Here is a 15,717-nt window from a genome sequence, read left to right as displayed (position 1 = left end):
TGAGTTCAAGCGTTCACTTGTAAAATCGATTTGTAAAATGAATTCATATCTTTTAAAGATAAATATTAACTGTATAATACAATATTTTGTATTTCTGTCTGTAGGCAAAGATTTTCAGAGTGCAGGGAAGTTAGAACCATTAACTTATTTCATATGAGGGGAAAAAACTGATTAAAGATATTACTTATCTGCAATTGCCACAACTTATAGAAAAAAACAAACCAAATGCATACACTCCAGGGATTCTGTCTGGGAAGGATTTCTAATGTAATTATTCTAATAGCATCAATATACAAATTTCCAGACATTGAACTCCAGTAGTGGGGCTTATTTAGCCACTGTGCTTTCATGTAAGTGACAGTAAATGCTTGGGGATTTTGAGATGCACTTATACATTTTTTTTTTTTTAATAAAACTTTAATTGCATTTATCAAAAAAACAAAACAAAATAATTTTTAGTAATAATGGAGAAAAGTGACTTTGCTGTCACAAACTGAAATACATAATTACACAACTACTTGTTTATTCCTAGAACACAGTGCTTTCGAACTTGTTTGTGGTTGTTTTTATCAGGTGGAAAAAAAAAATCAATATTTTTACTTTGTTAGAGGCATTGATTTTTCTTTTTGCAAGTTAACTGTAATAGAAAGCATCTGATATATATTCAGTTCAGTTTTTGGGGTGAACTGAGGTATCATCAGTAACTGTGATGTGTTCTTTTCCCAGAAGTTAAAAAATAGTCTCAAATTGAACTCTGATGCGTGCTTTTTTCTCTTCCTATTTTCAAATATGTTGCTGATTTCAGTTAGTTCATCATATTCACTATTTTGAAAAATTAGGCTGTCTTTACATAAATGAATGATTTAACGAACTTAACCTTAGTTATCCATCTATGTAAGAATGCACATCTAGAACAATATGGGATTACCTTGCCGTTAACACCACAAGTGTGTTTCAAAATGCAATTGTATACATAAATTTATATGTGAAAATATGCTCCATATATTAAAAGCAATATACCAAAGCTTACATTGTTTTTAATAAGTTTTTGATCTTTCTAAACAGAATCTTTGCACATTTGTCATGTACTTCCACATTGAGAAAGAAGTCTTTTCTCAGCTTATTTAGTACATGGAGGGGGAACACAGAGAAACTGTTTCTCTTCTCCCCTGGTGACTTTGTCTGAGAAACTGGTCAAGCTTGTGATCCATTATATTTAGTGTCACCTCATGCCAAAATTTAATATTACCCTAAGCAGCCTCCAGACTGAAACGGAACTGCTGAGGTAAGTGACGTGAATCTTGGTGATGCAGGGAAATTAGAAAATGGGGAATAAGGATAGGGCGCAAAACCTCAGGTGTATGCTCAGCAAATCAAGGCATCAAACACCTTTTCAGTTCTTTGTAAATCAGCGGTAAAGGGATGGTGTCAGTTTGTGTCTTCCAGCGTAGCAGTGGTCCTTCCCTTATTGTCGATAAAGTGCTAGTGGTGCATTGAGTATTAAACTCCTGAAGAACGCTCACCTTCTACAGCATTACCTGCCATATTTATTTTTGTACATGTCCACTGTCTACCATGTAGCGTGGTAAATCAAAAGATCATTTAAGATTGTGCACACTGGTCTTAGAGTACAGAGAGAAAACTAAGTAGTCGTTCCTTTGGCAGTATTCAAGGAATAGGCAACAAAACAATAGATACCTTCTTTTTTTTTTTAAAAGTCACCTGCCTTTTTCTGCAGTATGGTATTGCTGTAATCAAATGTATTACAAATCCTGTGTCTAGAACATAAGAGGAAGACAGTTAGGTGGAAATCATTGCACTTCAGAATATATCATCTCTGAATAAAATTCTTTAATAGCAACAACTAAATCACAGGATTCCTTGTAATACATTTGAAAACACAATACTTCTCTGTCTATCATTGTGTTGGCAATGAAAGCACTGTGCAGAGTGAACAAAGAACTAGATCTGCCAGCTTCATGAAGAACTTTTTTTTTTTTTTTTTGGCCAATCAGAAAAGCCAACCAGAAAAAGTATTAATAGCTGTTACAAAAAAAAAAAATGTAAATGTGCTATTGGTTGGCTTCAGAAAGTAACTGAATTTGAAGTCTTATATTTTGAATAATGTTGCTGAAATCCACAAATGTGGAAATACTTTCTTCCAGTACTTTATACAACATTAACACATCAAATAGCACATATTTTGTGTGATGTGTACCTGCAAGGAATAGATGGGACATCTCTTACTACTTGCGTTAACAAAGAACTAAAGTTTGGCTACACTGAGTGAAAACCATTACTTTGGCTATAAAACATAATTTTGTGATCTAGTAATTCTTATAGTCTGTCTAACTTTCAGACACGATATGAACTAAGTATGTTCCAAACCAAATGGGGTTACAGCCCTGGGTTTCCTAAATCCCAATTCTGTCAGAGGCATTTTATAGAAAAATTCTATAGAGAAAGAAGTTCTGGCGTTTACAAATTCAGTATTTAAGGCTTGAATCATTATAGAAACATCATTGTGCTTCAAGTAAATTGCAAACTCTTGATAAAAAGGCTGTTTTTCTATTTTTTAAAAATGTATTTGATTTGTGATTGGTTACTTATTTGAAGGGTTCAAGAAAGATGGATTATCAAATTGTAGTCTAGAGTAATATAGAGTGTGGATAGCCTTTTATTCTCATAGTAGCTTGTATTCGTAGACAAAGAAGGATTTCACTGCATTTTGCTTTCAGGTATGATTTTTTTTTTTTTAAAATCAGCATAGGATATTTGAATATTTAATGCATGCATAACTTAGAATGACTTATTTGAATCTGAAGAGACAGCAGCACAGATAAATAGTTCCTTATATCATTTTTACACTGCCTTTTTTAAGATGCTTGTGTCAGTGTTTTTATGCCTTGGGGAATACTTTTTATTTTAATAGAATGTCAGCTGCATTATTCTTTTTGGCTATCAGCCTAATTATAAAGAAATGACATGTGACACATCGTTGGTACTGACATACCTTAGAAAAAGTGCTGAATTTTTCTGCTAGTAGCCTGAGGCAAACATGAAAAATGTAAACCCCCCCTGCTTTTACTTCCTCTCCAGCAGAGTCCATTCCAGCCAGCAATTAACAGATAAGACACTAGAATCCGTAGTATTTTCACATCACAATTTGCTCATACATAAATCTCAGATTTCAGCAACACTAACTTACTGCTGCAAGCTAGGTCTTAAAGAAGAAACTTGAGAAGTAATATAAGGCTTATATTGTGCAGCTTTTCTAAGTTTCAGAGCGTGGTGTGCTTTTTTTTTTTTTTTTTTAATCTGATGCATGGCACACATAATTAAAAGAGTAAGAGTTGTCTTTGAGGAACTTCCATTTTAGACCTACTGCTGGTCCTGCTAAACCTTTGTTTATCTTTCTGGTCTGTGCTTTGCTTACTTTTTCAGTCAAACATATGCTGCAAGGATTAGGCGTTCTAATTTGTAAGTTTAATGATTATTGTATTGCTGTCTGAACTAGCTTCATTTGAGAGATGATAGCTTTATTTTGTAGCAATAAGATTAGTCTTGTCTGAATAGTAATATTCTTGTAACTGAGACTTAGATTCTCTACCTTCCTTACTGCCCCGCGTGTTAAAATAGCGTTTGCCAAAGCTGATTAGAATTACTAACAGTTGGGGCTTTCAGTTCCATAATGAAGATAATGAGGTGTTTGTTCTGTTCTTGTGACAATTGGTGAAGGTCATATATGCCAGTACTCATGTTTAGCAAGGGCTGAATTTGTAATCCAAACTACTTCTTAGTTTACTGTGATCCGATATTCTTTGTAGAAGCTATGCCTCCAAAGTGTGGTACTTAGCAAATGTTGTTGTAAAGGAGCAATAGCCATGCAGTGACAACGTTTGAGGAAATAGTGACCACCATCTGCTAATAACCATTCTCCTGTCCTCTGCTTGTACCAGTGTAGTGTGCAGATAACACTGTGTTCTTCTGTGGCTTTTATCAACTGCTCCCTTGAAAAAGATTGTTAGGAGAAAATGATATCACAGATAACTGTATTCCTTAGAGCCTGTGAAACTAAGGAAGGACGTGGTAGGTGGGATTTTTCTACGTGCTGTCACTCACTTCGATAAGGGAAGAATTAGTCTGATACTATGCATTTCAGAATATGCCGTCACAACCCATGGAGGCATCTTGCTCCCTGTGTATACTACTGAGTTTGTTACTACATTGCAAATGCCAGGGTACTCTAAGGTATTGGAAATAAGTGTTTGGGGTTTTTTGTTGGTTTTAGTGGATTTTTTTATTTTTTATTAATTAAATTACAGTATATCTCTACGTTATGCAGTTTCTTCTTCTGAGAAGAAGAGTGGTACTGCTGCAAGTCTTGGATGCTAGTCTTGATTGTATTCCAACACCCATCATTATAGAATTGACAGAGAAAGGTCCACATTTGTGGACCTCAGGAATTACAGCTGTAGGAAGGAGAGAATTTACCTCCATATCCAGTATGAATGTTACGAGGATGTTTTTGTAGTTCCGGAGTAGTTAGTTGATAATGAACTATGCTGTTACATAGGTGATATTTAGAGGGCAGGAACTTAATACTGAAGGACAGAATAGTTGCTAGATGCTGTGGAGTGCCTTTCATGTGGTGAGACTGCGTGTTCCCCTGTACGTTCTCACCCTCATGTTTTGTATCTACCCCCTGTGCAGTGATTCACTTTGATGCTGTATCCTTTCCTGGAATGGATAGTGTTAATACGAGGTGTAGCACATACGTTTTCGCATCATTTGTGCTAAGAGCAGTATAAAGGATTTGATTGTCTTCACAACTATACAGGACCACTGAAAATGCCAAGGAAAGCTGATTAAAAATATGTCTGAGTCTGCAGGTGGCTAGATCTGCAAGAGGGGCACCTGCCCTGTATATTTGCTTTGGTGATTCCTGCTGGTATTTTCCATCCTTTCTGTTCTTTTCCTTCCACTAGGTGTAGAAATATATCAAGTGATATTGCAGTGAGAGGTTTACTGCTACTTAAGTGTTCTGAGCTTGATGTGCTCGGGTCACTGGCATTACTGTCAAACGCAAACACCCCACAGAATTCTGTGCCACCATGTTACTTCCTTTCTCCGTCCCACATGTGCTGTCTGAAAACTCTGTGTGCCTGTTTTGATTGTGCATTGTCATTTTCAGTTTCTCTGCTTCTTTCCTTTGAAGCAGTCTACATTTGTAGCTATGGAAACAATGATGCTATTGATAGTGACGTGCAATACCGAGTCAGAAATTGTTTGTTTTGGAGTTCTGAGTTTTGTTTTCTTTTACTTCAGACTTACAACATTCTTTGCAGACTGCAGGATTTTTTATAATAACCTCTATCATATGATATCATTTGACAGATTCCCACCAAAGCTGATATGAACTATAACGAGGCCACATTAAAATACTTTGTCCTGGTTTGGGCTGGGGTAGAGTTAATTTTCTTCCTAGCAGCTGGTATAGTGCTGTGGTTTGGATTTAGGATGAGAATAATGTTGATAACACTCTAACATTTTAGTTGTTGCCAAGCAGTCACACTGCCCTGCCAAAGAGAAGGTGGGGGGCACCCAAGAAGCTGGGAGGGGGCACAGACAGGACAGCTGACCCAAACTGGCCAGAGGTATGTTCTATACCATACAACGTTATGGTCAATATATAAACTGGAGGGAGGCGAGGTGGCTCGGGAACTAGCTGAGCATCTGCTCTGAGTGGTGAGCAATTGTGCTGTGCATCACTTGTTTTGTTAATTCTTTTATCATTATTAGTATTGTTATTATTATTATTATCATCTTCCTTTTCTGACCTATTAAAGTGTCTTTATCTCAATGCACGACTTTTACCTTTTTCTTTTTGATTCTCTCTCCCATCCCACTGGGGGTGGTGGGGGGTAGTGAGTGAAAGGCTGTGTGGTTGTTTTAGCTGCTAGCTGGGTTAACCATGACATACTTGCATGTAAATACAACTTGTTAAAATGTGACTATTCTCCCAATTCAGGGATCACAAACCAATTAAAGTATAGTTGTAATTTTTAGTATAGGAAACACTATACCATCTTCTTCAAATCAGTCTGTAAAAGCTGCTAAAAGAGAAGAAATTTGGTTTATGAAATCCATTTACAAATCTAAATCCCAGGTCAAGCCTAGGAAGAACAGAATAAATACTGCAACCAGGACTGGGGGCCCCAGTACAGGAGAGACATGGAGCTGTTGGAGTGAGTCCAGAGAAGGGCCACGAAGCTGATCAGAGGGCTGGAGCACCTCTCCTGTGAGGACAGGCTGAGAGAGTTGGGATTGTTCAGCCTGGAGAAGAGAAGGCTCCGGGGAGATCTAATTGCAGCTTACCAGTACCTGAAGGGGCCCTACAGGAAAGATGGTGAGGGACTGTTTATCAGGGAGTGTAGTGACAGGACAAGGGGTAATGGGTTTAAGCTGAAGGAGGGCATATTTAGATTAGATGTTAGAAAGAAATTCTTTACTGTTAGAGTGGTGAGGCACTGGAACAGGTTGCCCAGAGAAGCTGTGGCTGCCCCATCCCTGGCAGTGTTCAAGGCCAGGTTGGATGGGGCTGTGGGCAACCTGGTCTAGTGGAGGGTGTCCCTGCCCATGGCAGGGGGGTTGGAACTAGATGATCTTTGAGGTCCCTTCCAACCCAAACCATTCTGTGATTCTATGAAAGTCGCCAGCAGAATATATTTAATTCATTTTTACGTGCTATAAAACTTTTCAGACAAAATGTTGGGGAAAGGTAAAGACTACAGATTTATAATAATATAGAGTGTGAACAGTAGCTGGTTTTCAACTGTATCTCTAAAAAAATAAAGCATTTACAAATGAGGCGTATATAGTTATTCTCTGTATTACAGATGGGTAAACTGAGGCACGACAGCGACGTGTTAGAGCAGTTGAAAAGCTAAAAATCCTTTTTTTTTTTTCGTAAAATAGAGCAAACTATTTTCTACAGAAGAGGGAGCCATTAGGGCTGAGCTTGCAAAATAGTACCTGGAATGGCTTACATCATTCCTTTTTTTAAAAAAAATGGATTGCAGTAGTAGGGGGAAGAAGTTGGAAATGTAGGAGGATACCTTTTGTTGACTTTGATCAAGGCAAAAAAAGTCTGGATTTTAATAGTGGTAATATGAACCTTACAAAAATCAATAAGGGAAGAAAGCTTAGAGGGTGGATGGGGAGGAGATTGACCACTTTAGAAAAACATCTTCAAATGAAACTTTGAGATGATGGTGCAGTGAAGAAAAAGTACACGTACAATTTTCCATGGTGAAAGGTTCAGCTGAGAATTTTTATTTTTTTTCGGTCTTGATTGCCACCAGCTATCAAAAAAAAGTTGGAGATAAAAAGGTTGAGCTAGTTATTAAAGTATGTGTTGGTTATATGTAACTGGAGTAGATATAGTGGGAATGAGGTTGGCTGGGTCGCCACAGGGGACATTAATCCTTGGAGCCGAACTGAGAAGCAGGGTTGGGAGCTGTAGCTTCTTCTGGAGAGTGAGAACTGCCTGGGGTTAGTGCAGGAAAGCAGGCTGGCCAAGAAATGGAGCTGTAGGAACAGGCACAGGAGCATCTCATAAAGCCGCTGTAACTGTCAGCATATAAACCTTTTACTAGATAACACACAGACTTCTTAACTGACAGGGATGGGAGCTTGGCATTTGGACTACTTAGCCTCCTAAAATTTGGGGCCTGTTTTGTGCTCATGTATATCTATATTTGAAAGCTTCCTTTGGCAGCTGCTGCCATGGATCTCTCTCAATTTGTTTGTAATGCTCTGTGTATCTCTGAGAAGACAGCTTTATGGGCTGAGCTTCAGAGAAGCTGCTTTGTCTGTGAAGGTGATCAGGACATCAAAATCCAGAGACATCGCTCTTGCTTTTTCTTCCTGTTGTTACCTGCTCTTCCTTCAAATCTAAAAGTTTATTGCTGATGAATAGGAGCTGGATAGATGACACAGTAATGTATATTTTATCCATATTTTTCCAATGAGTATGCCTATTTTTCAAGATTTTTATAATTGTGCTATTTCTACTCAATTGAGGACATCCTTGATAGCTATCAAATGAAATTTGAAGTGTATTAGATCCACAGTGTCATTCAAATAAGAAATCCTTTTTGGGGAAGTCTCTATGAATGCATCATGCTGTATTCATATCAAAGATGTCTGGTTTAATTTCAAAAAACCTTAAGCAAGAGCTGAATAGACCCCAAGGACCATCCAGATAGAAGTTTATCCATCACAGTGAAATCGTCATTCTCCTGGCATACTTACTTGTATTATTTTTACCAAAACTGGGTAAAATGGGAATTTTGAAGCTGTATTAACTCTTCTGCATCACTTCTGCTGGAGTTGTGTGTTTGCTTTCTTCATCCTTTGACCTGTGCTGAATCCTGTTTGACTAACATGGTGTGAAGTTCTAGGGAGGAAGGATTGTGCTGCAGAGGAAGAGATAGCAAACACGGAGGATCTCTTCACAATGCAGTTCAGATATACAAGGACTATCTAGCTCAAAGTAAAAATTGCTCTGTATAACACCAAAGGATTTTTTTCCCCCCCTTTCTGTTCCAGTTATTCTCGATGACGTAGATGGTTGTATAATGTGAATGTACATGTGTGTGTATGCATATGTACTTATAGTATTTCAGTAGCCTAATCTAGCAAGGAGGTTGGCAGTTATAAAATCCTCTCAGCAGTGCAGAGTCCTGCTGCCGTGGGACAAGCAGTGGCAGCGGGGTGGCTCTGCTTTTGTGACAGAGTCTGTGGGGTCAGGACTCTTACTGGTACGTCGCTTTTGTGAACGTTCTTTGTTGTTGATTAAATAGCAACGCACAGAAGAAAAATAGGAAAGAAAAAAAAATATACATACAGTCCCCATGGAATTTATTTTGGAAGGAATATTATGCCAGCCAAGCCCACTTTTATTGTAGTCTGATTATTGATTCATAATTGATCATAATTGTATAAACATGAACAAAAAGTTGTATTAGAGGGCATTTAAATATAATAGTTATTGAAAATCTCATGTATGTGAAGTAACACTATTGTACATTGTCTTCCATATTGTAAAAATGAATTGCACTGAAGTATTTCGAAGAGCTGTTATTTAAGTGCCCTAAATTCTGGTGGAAACCCACAGTTTTTCTGATCTACTTTTATATCAGGATGAGATGAATAAGCAGTTTACTGAATGCCTTTTGAAAGAAAGACATATTAGTGCTTCTTACCACCTACATTTCTCTGAACTACAGACTGTAAGAGGTATTAATCTTCTGTGAGCTAGATTCTGCCCTCAGATGTAGATTCACAGCATCTCTTGATATCAGCAGGAACCATCCAATTGCATTTGATATAGAATCAATATCAACAAGAAGAATGACAAAGCTTTACAATAAACCTTCAAAATTACACAAACTTGAGGTGGGTATTTTACAATAAGAATTCTCTTTATGTTGTACACTTTTGTCTGTATGGAAGAGAAAATATAGAACATTTTATGGCTGTACCACAAAATACCTGATGTTGGCATATTTATATGTCTGCATATGCTGCAGACATATAAATGTGATCTGAAGAATAAGTTCAAAATTGTAAAACAGGATGGCTTCTCAGTAGCAAATGGAAAACTTAGTGTGTGAACAATGCTGTCATACAGGGCTATACTAAGATTTCTGCATGGCTCGGGTAGTTTATTTTATCTGTCTCATCTGTAAAATAGGTGGTCTGTAGTATAATTAAACTCATCTTAGTGAAATTCTGTGAAGATCAACTGTTTACTTTGTACAGAGTGCCTTAAATTTGTCAAAGTACTACATTAGACGGTAAAGTACTATGGTCATAGGAATGCAGTTTCAGACCATTAGAATACTATAAACAACAAGAGTTCTACCCAGCTGCTCACAGTATTGCTAGCTTTCAAATGTCTCTGTTTTTTGAAGAGTTACTAAGCAACGCCAAATCTCATTCAAGTCACTGGGACCTAAAGGTTTTTAGTACCTTTTCATAAATCACATCTATGACTCTGTGGAATCATCACACTACCTGAATGAAATATTTAGATTCTGGCTCCTGTGGTCCAGAGGGAACACCGGCGTCCATGTGAGTAGAAGGGCCGTCCTAATGCCCAGTAAACTTAATGCATTGGTTTGGTTTCCACGAGAAAGGAGAAATAACTTTGGCTTGTTTAAAACAGGCATGAGTGATATAGTGCTTTATCTGGGCTCATTTCTTAAAAACTTGTAGTATGAGAATAGTATCAATGTTATGGGAAAAATTTTTCAAAGTTTAAGCAACTGCTCTGTTCTACAGGCAGTTGTGACCTGAAGCACTTAGCTTCATTTCCAGTGGAAAAAAAAATAGTTCTGATCTTGCTTTCTCTTTGCCATCAACTCCACTTCCATAGCCTTACTTTTGGATGTTGAAGTTCATGATCAGCTGTTTACTAAACACACTGTCCTGTTCTTATATTGAGGTACTCGTATCTCGTTTTGAGGTACATTCAAAAGAAAAGCATATGGGGATATGTTCTATTTATGTAGTTGTGTTTGTATTTGTCTCCGTTGATGCATCCTTAACTGTCATGCTGTTAACTTTTTAACAGAAACTTTGGTACATAGTTAGTCAGGCAGGCCATAGCTAATGCTATTGTCTCCAGGATTCTTTTGTTTTACTTTTTTTTTCCCCCTGTCTAGAAATCAAGGGCTAGCTTTGATTCCAGGACACTGGACTTGACAATCCTTTCTAGTTCAGTATTCCAACGTTTAGGAGCTATGGAAAATAAGACATGTTGTACAGGTAGAAACATGTAACGGTGGATTACCTCTGAAGGTTCAGCCTTTCCTAAGGACATGGAACAGGTTCAAGGACAAAACGCTGCATGTGAGACACTGAAAGAAAAATATTAGCATCACATCATTCTGTCACTTGCAACATGCTTGTCTTCATGTGAGCCGTACCGCCAGTTGGTCTGTCTGGCGAATATGGCAAGATAAGCAGGTTTGAATAAGACCACCAGGATTGTGCAGGTGCTTCTGGAGATGGTGCCGAGATTCACTAGGTGGTGCTCTTCCCCACGGGTACTGAACAAACATCCCACAGGGATGCTGGCAGCGATTCTCTTGAGGAAGGAACGAATGCCGGTCTTGTAAACAGTGCCTTCCATGCTAGGTGTTGATGTTGGTGTCCTGATCAAATTGTTGATCGAGTCTTTTGATGGTGGTTTTAATTCACTGATATGCATTCTGCGGTTTCCAGGGTGGGAAGCCTCTCCTGTCTTTGCGTTTTTATCACCCAGCCTGAGCACTGCTGTTTGTTGCCTGCATTTGTGTTACATGTGAGAGGCTGTTGGGCTTAGCGTCCTGTTGGCAGTCTGAAAAGATAATTTCTGTGCATAAAATTTACAATCTAAGTATAAAACAAGAGGTGACAAAGTGATTTGGGGTGGCTAGTCAGAAGAGGCTGAGACTAAGTGATTTCCATTTTTTCCCTCAATGCATGGAATGGTCTTTGCATCGCTTTCAGAAGAGTATTTGAGGATCACCAAAATGGAAGTGAAGCTTGCTACAAATTCAGTCATTTGCATGATTTGGTCCAAATGTCAGTGGTTTTGTTCTTTCTTATCTTGACAGGCCTTAGTAAGAGGAAATACATTACTATATGTTCTCACTTTTCTCCCTTATCCCACCTTTTTGACCTTTTCATATAAACCATGTAGACACAGTAAATGGATCTTAACTGAGTAGTCCACAGCTGACATGAATATATTAACATCAGTTTAAGTTTTAGCCATATTATTGGTTACATTTAAATATTTTTGTCCTATTCTTTTTGCAAGCTATCTTGAATAGTACTTACAAGACAGACTACTTACATGCTTATGTATTAGCCAATTAGACTTTAACATGTTACTAGAAACGGTCAGTGTGTGTGTTACCGCATTGTTAGCTATCCTTGTGACGAGTATTTTCTTGAACCTTTGAAGCATGCAGTAGATGCAGTTGAGGGGGAAAATGCCTCCCTCCTTTTTCTTTTCTTTTTCTCCTTTTTTTTTTTTTCTTTTAAGTTCTTTCCTATTTACCTTGTAGAAGTGAAATTTGTTTTATTTATGCAGTCCTAAGTACACAGTAACTGCTGTTCTCACTCAGGTTATTAAGGTTCATTCCTGTTGTGGTTTAACCCGGCAGGCAGCTAAATCAACTACACAGACTTTGCTCACTGCCCCCCTCCAAGTGGGATGGGGGAGAAAATAAAAAACAAAACAAAAGCCCCAAAAAACTTGTGGACTCAGATAAAGACAGTTTAATAGGACAGAAAAGGAAGATAATAACAATAATAATAAACAAACCAAGTGATGAACAGAACAATTTCTCACTACCCAGAGCCAATGCTCAGCAAGACCCTGAGCTGCCCTGCCTCCTGGCCCACCCCATAGCTATACGCTGAGCATGATGTCATATGGCATGGAATATCCCTTTGGTCAGTGTGGGTCAGCTGCCCTGGCTGTGCCGCCTCCCAGCTTCTTGGGTACCCCCACCTTCTCTTTGGCAGGCCAGTATGAGAAGCTGAAAAGTTCTTGACTGCTTGGCAGCAGCTAAAAACGTCTGTGTGTTATCAACATTATTCTCATTCTAAATCCAAACCATAGTGCTATACCAGCTGCTAGGAAGAAAATTAACTCGATTCCTGCTGAAGCCAGGACAATTCCTTGAGACTATACCACGTGGTTTCTGTGTTGGTGAAATGCTACAGAAGTTGTTACACGGTGTACCTGGTGGTACTGTGCTAGAGATGTGAATTCCATCTTTTTCCCACTGACGTAGGCTATATTATAGAATGAATTAGATTAAATCTTTTGTTTTGTTTATACTTTCTATTTTCCCTTCAAAGCAAATAAATGTAATGATGACTTTTGACTGAATTACCCTTATACAAGCTAAATAAGTTTTCATAATTGACATATCAATTGTAACATTAACTATTAATGCAGCGAATGACTTCTGACAAGTGATAATAAATGAGAAAATAGTCATTAGCCAGTGTAACACCTTTTTCCTGAAGAAAGAGATGGATGGTGTCTTGAGGATATAATCTGCATTAGAACAGTGGAAAAGCAGTGGCAGATAGCATGTTATACTGAAATGCAACAGTAGCCATGCTTTTTGCTGATGCTAGGATGATTTGTGATGAGTGCTCTGTTACATCACTCTTCTAATCTGTCAGATCTCAGCTGATTGCCTCCCTTTAAGGCTGAATGTGATTATGCAGAGGGAGGCTCTTAGTGTGGGAGAAGGAAGGTTAAGTCTAGGTTGTGCTGCTGAATGGTTTTGAATAAATCACTCCTTATCAAGCAAGCTGAAAGGCATACAGGCACTTTGTGCTTAACTCTTTAGGATATAGATAAGAAAGAGATAGGTATTATTTTGAATAATATGTGAAACAGCATTTATCTTAAAAGTAAACAACCCCTCCCCACCTTGAGTAAGAGGATTGGAATCACAGAAACTCTTCATTTGTGCAGTGCTGTAAAAACTGTAAATTCCTCATGGCTGGAGAATTCTTGTGACGTTACCAGAACATGGTTTGCTTAAGAGCAAGGAGAATGTCTGAAATCAAGTGTTGCATTTAGAAAAGTGGGAGTGGGAACGTGGATATGATTCATAGTTCTGCTGTACTGTTTGATGAAATGGTAGTAATTTTGTGCCTCTGTTTCCCATTTGTAATTTGGAGATAATTCAGATAAATTGTGAAGAGACAGGGAGAATAAGAATAATTATATTTTTGAACAGTGTATAGTATAGTGGTGGCAGTATTGCAATAATGAATATTGCCTTATTTTTCTGATACGCTATTTTTCCAGTTGCTTTTCACAATTCCACTGTGATTCATTTCAGATCTAATCTTTGAGTTTCTGACTAACAGATTTTTATCCCTTTTGAGTGAAGTTCCATCAGCTTTGGCGAACTTTGACTCCCAGTGGAGTGTTAAGTGGAGATATAGTTGCTAAATCTCTGCATGGTGTGCTGATAGTATACTTTCTAGAGCCATTGCTTCTGTTTCTTTACCTGCTTCGAAATCTTTGATGAGTAATGACAGAGGGAAAGGAGATGTACATGACCTACAGTACAGGCCCATCTGTGAAGACCAGATGGCATCTGTAACAATTTTTCCAATGATTTGGTTATTTTCCCTTCCATTTCCTGTAAATTGTCTAGGGGAAACTCATGTGCTGAAACAAGCAAGAGTAATGGAAGTGCTGACCTTTATTGACGGAGTGGCATTTTGTGCTTTCTAACCACTGAGCCTGATCTCACTTCTGTAATGCCTATAAATGCTGTTTGAAATAATATGTGATTCCATGGAATCCAAACAATTTTTTTTTTCTTTTTTCATACCACTAGAAGAACAGAGGATATCTGTAACTAAAGCGGTGTGTGGGAGCCATGTTTGTGAGATTTTTCTTTCCAGCAATTTAAAACTAGTCAGAACACTGAATAAGTATTGTGGCAAGGGTAACTAATGGGACATTAATCCACCCTATATTTTCCCCAAGCTTTAATTTTTGTAACAGATACTGTAATTGTGCCTCTCAGCAACATGTCCTAACATTCACTGTACTGAAGCAGAAAGTCCAGTCTTTCAATGTGCGTTCATATGGGTAGCACGAGTTTCACATGAATAGTGATAATCTGGAGGAACATATTCAGCTTCGTACGCAGTATTCTCGTGAAACATGAGTAGACCTGCAAAACAACTGGCTTATTTGTTTCTTTTACTTGGCAGTCACGTGGGGTTTTTTTTTGGTTTGTGGTTGGTTGGTTGGTTTTTTTTTTTTCCCTAGTAAGGCTGATGATATTGGCATCTGTGCTATCACCAGCAGGATGTGATCCCCCAAACTGTGTGTGTGTACCCAAGTTTGCAGCCGGTATTCTATCTATGACTAAGTTTTCCCACTGAGCTTAAATAGTTCCTTGCTTTATCAGTGTGGTCCTCTCTTTTATTATTACTTCTTACATCCATACATAGAAGTGTTTTGTATTTAAGCAAAGGAAGAGAATCATGTAGAGGAAAGACTATGCTATTAAAAGTGCATGTTCTCTATAGAACTGCATCAGCAGGTTTGGGCATTTAATAACTGTTATTACTTAGCCAGGCCATTTTTTCATGTAATATTTTGTTGAAGAGGTTCACATATATTCAAATTTTGCACAAGTATTACTTCAGAATGAGCAACTCCCACATTTTGCTTCTTAAAAGTGTACAGCATTTTTTTTTTTAAATATCTTTTCATTTACCTCTTCTACTAACAGAACTGTGTGCTCTGGACTGATTAGCTTTGCTAATGATGTAAAATATTTTTGTAGAATCACAGAATGGTTTGGGTTGGAAGCGACCTCAAAGATCATCTAGTTCCAACCCCCCTGCCATGGGCAGGGACACCCTCCACTAGACCACATTGCCCAAAGCCCCATCCAACCTGGCCTTGAACACTGCCAGGGAGGGGGCAGCCACAGCTCCTCTGGGCAACCTGTTCCAGTGCCTCACCACCCTCACAGTAAAGAATTTCTTCCTAATATCTAATCTAAATCTACCATCTTCCAGTTTAAAGCCATTACCCCTTGTCCTATGACTACATGCCCTTGTAAACAGTCCCTCTCTTCAGCTTTCCTGTAGGCCCCT

At 38.2% G+C, this 15,717-nt stretch overlaps 1 protein-coding gene across 7 annotated transcripts in view; it reads left to right on the top strand.

Annotated features, from left to right (window-relative positions):
• Positions 1-15,717, top strand: part of RGS7 (regulator of G protein signaling 7) — a 343,507-nt gene that overhangs the window by 92,943 nt on the left and 234,847 nt on the right. The window lies entirely within an intron of this gene.

The sequence above is a fragment of the Balearica regulorum genome, chromosome 3 (assembly GCF_011004875.1).
Source record: "Balearica regulorum gibbericeps isolate bBalReg1 chromosome 3, bBalReg1.pri, whole genome shotgun sequence".
NCBI lineage: Eukaryota > Metazoa > Chordata > Aves > Gruiformes > Gruidae > Balearica > Balearica regulorum.
This window is presented reverse-complemented; position numbering and strand designations above follow the sequence as displayed.